The sequence below is a fragment of the Aegilops tauschii genome, chromosome 5 (genome assembly GCF_002575655.3).
Source record: "Aegilops tauschii subsp. strangulata cultivar AL8/78 chromosome 5, Aet v6.0, whole genome shotgun sequence".
Classification (NCBI taxonomy): domain Eukaryota; kingdom Viridiplantae; phylum Streptophyta; class Magnoliopsida; order Poales; family Poaceae; genus Aegilops; species Aegilops tauschii.
The window spans coordinates 206,476,005-206,483,331 of NC_053039.3; positions in this window are offsets into that span (position 1 = coordinate 206,476,005).

Sequence of the window (7,327 nt, forward strand, 5' to 3'; positions counted from 1 at the left end):
ACGAAAGCAATCCAGGAGACTTGGAGTAGACGTCAGGGAAGCTTCGAGGAAGCCACGAGGCAGGGAGGCACGCCCTACCCCCTGGGCGCGCCCCCACCCTCGTGGGCCCCTCGTGGCTCCCCTGACCGACTTCTTTCGCCTATATATGTCCATATACCCTAAAAACACCGGGGAGCAGAATAGATCGGGAGTTCCGCCGCCGCAAGCCTCTGTAGCCACCGAAAACCAATCGGGACCCTGTTCCGGCACCCTGCCGGAGGGGGGAACCCTCACCGGTGGCCATCTCCATCATCCGGCGCTCTCCATGACGAGGAGGGAGTAGTTCACCCTCGGGGTTGAGGGTATGTACCAGTAGCTATGTGTTTGATCGATCTCTCTCTCTCTCTCTCTCTCTCTCTCTCGTGTTCTTGAGATGGTACGATCTTGATGTATCGCGAGCTTTGCTATTATAGTTGGATCTTATGATGTTTCTCCCCCTCTCCTCTCTTGTAATGGATTGAGTTTTCCCTTTGAAGTTATCTTATTGGATTGAATCTTTAAGGATTTGAGAACACTTGATGTATGTCTTGCATGTGCTTATCTGTGGTGACAATGGGATATCATGTGATCCACTTGATGTATGTTTTGGTGATCAGCTTGCGGGTTCCGCTCATGAACTTATGCATAGGGGTTGGCACACGTTTTCATCTTGACTCTCCGGTAGAAACTTTGGGGCACTCTTTGAAGTTCTATGTGTTGGTTGAATAGATGAATCTGAGATTGTTTGATGCATATCGTATAATCATACCCACGGATACTTGAGGTGACATTGGAGTATCTAGGTGACATTAGGGTTTTGATTGATTTGTGTCTTAAGGTGTTATTCTAGTACGAACTCTATGATAGATCGATCCAAAAGAATAACTTTGAGGTGGTTTCGTACCCTACAATAATCTCTTCGTTTGTTCTCCGCTATTAGTGACTTTGGAGTGACTCTTTGTTGTATGTTGAGGGATAGTTATATGATCCAATTATGTTAGGCAAAATTTCATTTATCCCCCTAACTTGAGCCACCACCTGGCATTTGCCCCTAATTTTCAGCTATGCTCAAAAATACCCCTCTTCCGTCAAGTCACCTTACAGAAATGCCCTTCTGTGCCGTTACCGTCCGGTCAAAGGGGTTTGACCCTCTGGTGTATAGTAAATGGTGAACAGTAAATTTGAAAAAAATAGCAAAAAAATCTGAAATTTTGTGGGATCGAAGGTACTCAAGGGAGCAAGGCGCGTGCAATTTTTGGCACAGTTTGGACATTCCAGCAGCCCGTGTCAAACGAAAAACTTTAAAATGTACTCTGTGAGCAGTGAATTCAAAAAAAATAGCAAGAAAATTCAAAAAAATATGAATTTTTTTGGCATCAAAGAGGCTGGGGTGCGCAAGGTGCGTGCATTTTTTTTTGTGTTTCGACACTGTAGGAGCTCGTGGAGAAAAAAAACAAAATTTGGCACAGAAAAAAACTTTGAAAAATGCACTATTTTTTTTTGCTAGAGCACCTCGCATGTCATTTGATCACAAAAATTTGCGAGCGCCTTGCGCACCCAAGCCTCTTTGATGCCAAAAAAAATCATACTTTTTAAATTTTCTTGCTATTTTTTTAATTTACTGTTCACAACATATAGATTTAAATTTTTTCCTTTCCCACGAGTTCCTGGAATGTCCAAACAACGCAAAAATTTGCACACACCTTGCACCCTTAAGTATCTTCGATCCCACAAAATTTCAGATTTTTTTGATTTTTTTTCGAATTTACTGTTCCCCATGTTACTATTCATCAGACGGTTAAACCCCTTTGACCGGATGGCAAGGGCATTTCTGTAAGGTGACTTGACGGAAGAGGGGTATTTTTGAGCATACCTGGAAATTGGGGGCAAATGCCAGGTGGTGGCTCTAGTTAGGGGGATAAATGGAATTGTCCCATTATGTTATTATTGTTGAGAGAACTTGCACTAGTGAAAGTATGAACCCTAGGCCTTGTTTCCTAGCATTGCAATACTGCTTACGCTCACTTTTATCGCTTGCTACCTTGCTATTTTTATATTTTCAGATTACAAAAACCTATATCTACCATCCATATTGCACTTGTATCACCATCTCTTCGCCGAACTAGTGCACCTATACAATTTACCATTGTATTGGGTGTGTTGGGGACACAAGAGACTCTTTGTTATTTGGTTGCAGGGTTGCTTGAGAGTGACCATCTTCATCCTACGCCTCCCACGGATTGATAAACCTTAGGTCATCCACTTGAGGGAAATTTGCTACTGTCCTACGAACCTCTGCACTTGGAGGCCCAACAACGTCTACAAGAAGAAGATTGCGTAGTAGACATCAAGCAGTTTCTGGCGCCGTTGCCGGGGAGGTGAGTGCTTGAAGGTATATCTTTAGATCTTGCAATCGAATCTTTTAGTTTCTTGTTGTATCACTAGTTTAGTCTATAAAAAAACTACAAAAAATGGATTGAGGGTACCTCATATGCTTCATCTTTTTAATATCTTTCATGAGAATAAGGATTCCGATAATTGTGCTCAATTGCTAGAAGAAGAATGCATTAGAATGTTTGGCACTAAATCTCTGAATGATGAGCATGATTGCAATGTTGTTAGTATGAACTCTTTGAATATCCATAGTACTAATGATGATTGCACTAGTCATGATGAAAATATCTCTTATAAGCATCTCAATTTTTGTGGAGTGCATAGAGTTTGGAAGTACACACCAAATAGGGAAGATAGATTTTGCAAGAGGCATAAGTATTTGGAAACTAAATGGTTGCAAGAAAGGCTAGATGTTTGTGCTGAAAATTTAAACTTTCTTAGCCATACTTGTGAACTTTGCAACGAACGTGGTCATTTAAATCTCCAATGCAAATTGTTTCATGATCGAATCGTGTCCAAAAATTGTGACGACTTGATTTCCCTTGCACATCATAATGAACTTAGTTTGCTTTTGGGTTATGAAGAAATGAAACGTATAACTAAGGATATGCCAGAATTTGTCCTTGATAAAGTTCTTGATTTTGATCTAGAAGAAATTTTTATGTATTGTGCGGTGAATTGCATTGAAAATCCTTATATTGCCAATTACATAAAGAAAAGAAAACAAATAGAAGATGAAGAGAATACTAATGAAAGGGAAGAGACTTCCCAATATCCTCCTATTATTTCTTATGATGAATCAGGTAACAAGGAGGAGCCTTCTATCCAACCAATCTCATCAATAAGGATCTCAAAAAAGAGGGTTAAACCCACACATGATGTGAAGAAGAAAAAGAAAAGACGGAGGCGCAAAGGCAGAAAGGTATCCCTCCCAAGTGATGTTGCTCCTATTACTCATTGTGATGATGATAATTGCTATACAATTGGTGCTATCCATACTAATAATGATGAGAGTGATTATGCTTATGATATGAAAAGTCCCAAGCTTGGGGATGCTATGTTTGATGAGAATGACATGTTTGAGAATATATTTGCTGCAACTAATGTATGTCGCAAGCTTGGAGATGCTATGTTTAATGAAGATGATATTTTTAGCCTCCCAAGTTTTGATATGCAAATCTGTTATGATGATAGCATGCCTCCTACTTATGATGATTATATTGATGAAAGTGAGTCTGGAAGAGTGTCAACTTTAGGAAGTAATGATCCCATTATTTTGGAGGATGTTGAATCTTATTGTGATAATTATGAAAGTGGATTTGGAGAGGTCATGACTTTATTTAGTAATGATTCCACTATCTTGGAAGAGGTTTCAATTGATTATGATGAGAACAAAGTTGCTACTTATGATGATTATTGTGATGATACTTATGCTATAAAAGGTAGTGATGATTATATTTATAAAACTTGTCATGATTATGAGTACCCTTTTTCTGAACATTACTCTTTTAATGTGGAAACAATTTATAGTATTCGAGTTTCTTATGACACTCCTGTTGGGAATCGTAGCATAATTTTAAATTTTTCCTACGCTCACCAAGATGCATCTATGGAGTGTACTAGCAACGAGGGGAAAGGAGTGCATCTACATACCCTTGTAGATCGCGAGCGGAAGCGTTCCAATGAACGTGGATGATGAAGTCGTACTCGCCGTGATCCAAATCACCGATGACCGAGTGCCGAACGGACGGCACCTCCGCGTTCAACACACGTACGGTGCAGCGACGTCTCCTCCTTCTTGATCCAGCAAGGGGGAAGGAGAGGTTGATGGAGATCCAGCAGCACGACGGCGTGGTGGTGGATGTAGCGGGTCTCGGCAGGGCTTCGCCGAGCTTCTGCGAGACGGAGAGGTGTAGCAGGGGAGGAGGGAGGCGCCCAAAGCTGTAGGTTGCTGCCCTCCCTCCCCCCCTTTATATAGGCCCCCTGGGGGGCGCCGGCCCTGGAGATGGGATCTCAAGGGGGGGGGGGGGGGCGGCGGCCAAAGGGGGGAAGGGGGTGCCTTGCCCCCCAAGGCAAGTGGGAAGCCCCCCCCCCCACCCTAGGGTTCCCAACCCTAGGCGCATGGGGGAGGCCCATGGGGGGGCGCCCAGCCCACTAGGGGCTGGTTCCCTTCCCACTTCATCCCACGGGGCCCTCCGGGATAGGTGGCCCCACCCGGTGGACCCCCGGGACCCTTCCGGTGGTCCCGGTACAATACCGGTAACCCCCGAAACTTTCCCGGTGGCCGAAACTTGACTTCCTATATATAATTCTTCACCTCCGGACCATTCCAGAACCTCTCATGACGTTCGGGATCTCATCCGGGACTCCGAACAACTTTCGGGTTTCCGCATACACATATCTCTACAACCCTAGCGTCACCGAACCGTAAGTGTGTAGACCCTACGGGTTCGGGAGACATGCAGACATGATCGAGATGCCTCTCCGGTCAATAACCAACAGCGGGATCTGGATACCCATGTTGTCTCCCACATGTTCCACGATGATCTCATCGGATGAACCACGGTGTTGAGGATTCAATCAATCCCGTATGCAATTCCCTTTGTCAATCGTTACGTTACTTGCCCGAGATTCGATCGTCGGTATCCCAATACCTTGTTCAATCTTGTTACCGGCAAGTCTCTTTACTCGTACCGCAATGCATGATCCCGTGACTAACGCCTTAGTCACATAGAGCTCATTATGATGATGCATTACCGAGTGGGCCCAGAGATACCTCTCCGTCACACGGAGTGACAAATCCCAGTCTCGATCCGTGCCAACCCAACAGACACTTTCGGAGATACCCGTAGTGCACCTTTATAGTCACCCAGTTACGTTGTGACGTTTGGCACACCCAAAGCACTCCTACGGTATCCGGGAGTTGCACGATCTCATGGTCTAAGGAAAAGATACTTGACATTGGAAAAGCTCTAGCAAACGAAACTACACGATCTTTTATGCTATGCTTAGGATTGGGTCCTGTCCATCACATCATTCTCCTAATGATGTGATCCCGTTATCAACGACATCCAATGTCCATAGTCAGGAAACCATGACTATCTGTTGATCAACGAGCTAGTCAACTAGAGGCTTACTAGGGATACGTTGTGGTCTATGTATTCACACATGTATTACGATTTCCGGACAATACAATTATAGCATGAACAATAGACGATTATCATGAATAAAGAAATATAATAATAACCATTTATTATTGCCTCTAGGGCATATTTCCAACAACTCCCACTATTATTCATGAGAAGAAATTTGCTTATGTGGAGAGTAATAAAAATTCTATGCTTGTGGCTCATGAAAAGAATGCTTTAGGTGCTGGTTATATTGTTGAATTCATTCATGATTCTACTGAAAATTATTATGAGGGAGTAATATATGTTTGTAGGAATAGCAATAATACCAAGTTTCCTCTCTATGTGCTTAAAGTTTTGAAGTTATGCTTGTCTTGCCTTCCTATGCTAGTTGATTATTGTTCCCATAAGTTGTTTGCTCACAAAATCCCTATGCATAGGAAGTGGGTTAGACTTAAATGTGCTAGTCATATGCTTCATGACGCTCTCTTTATGTTTCAATTCTTATCGTTTATGTGAGCATCATTGAAATCATCCTGCCTAGCTAGGGGCGTTAAACGTTAGCGCTTGTTGGGAGGCAACCCAATTTTATTTTAGTTCTTTGCCTTTTGCTCCTATTTAGTAATAAATAATTTATCTAGCCTCTGGATAGATGTGGTTTTATGTTTTAATTAGTGTTTGTGCCAAGTAGAACCTTTGGGAAGACTTGGGTGAAGTCTTTATGATCATGCTGTAAAAAACAGAAACTTTAGCGCTCACGAGATTAGCTGCCATTTTTTACTGGAGAGTGATCTTAGGTTGATTATTTTTGCATACGATTAATAGACAAATTCCTCAGGTCCACCAATTTATTTCAGAATTTTTGGAGTTCCATAAGTATACGTTTGATACAGATTACTACAGACTGTTCTGTTTTTGACAGATTCTGTTTTCAGTGTGTTGTTTGCTTATTTTGATCAATCTATGAGTAGTATCGGAGGGTATGAACCGTAGAGAAGTTGAAATACAGTAGATATTACACCAATATGAATTTATAATTAGTTCACAACAGTATCTAAGTGGTGATTTATTTTCTTATACTAACGGAGCTTACGAGTTTTCTGTTGAGTTTTGTGTTGTGAAGTTTTCAAGTTTTGGGTAAACATCAGAAGTGCTGTAGAGGTCTCACCTTCGGCACTCGATAGTAACCCAGTAGTGTCGAGCAACTAAGGGGAAAGTGATGTGCGGTGCCGGGGCCTGGTCTTCAATCCCGTTGATCGGGTCTTCGATGATGAAGCAGGGGCAACAAGGACAAGGTGGGGGTCACTGATGGATCACTAACCAACCTATACTAAGCAGTTTAGGATAAGTAGGTTACAAAAGCAGGCTATGCATCAGAATAGGAGCAATCAATTACAGTAGCAAAAGCTAGTGCAAGCATGAGATAATGGAATGGGCGATATCGGGATGATCAAAGCGGGGACTTGCCTGGTTGCTCAGACAAGAAGGAGGGGTCGTCGATGACGTAGTCGATCACAGCGGCATCGGCAGCCGCCACGGGGTCTACCGAAGAGAAGAGGGAGGAGAAACAGTAAATATAAAGCAAACGTAGCATCACAAAGCATAACATGGCAATACGCGGTACTAGGGGTGAACTAACGCGGTACTACACGTTGCAGACGGAGGGGATAAACATCCGAGGATGAATTCCTGGCGTTGGGCGAATTCCGGAGAGAGGAAAAGAGGGGGAAAGTTCCATGTTCAACATTCTAGGGGCATGTGACAGATGAACGGACCGCGTATTCGGA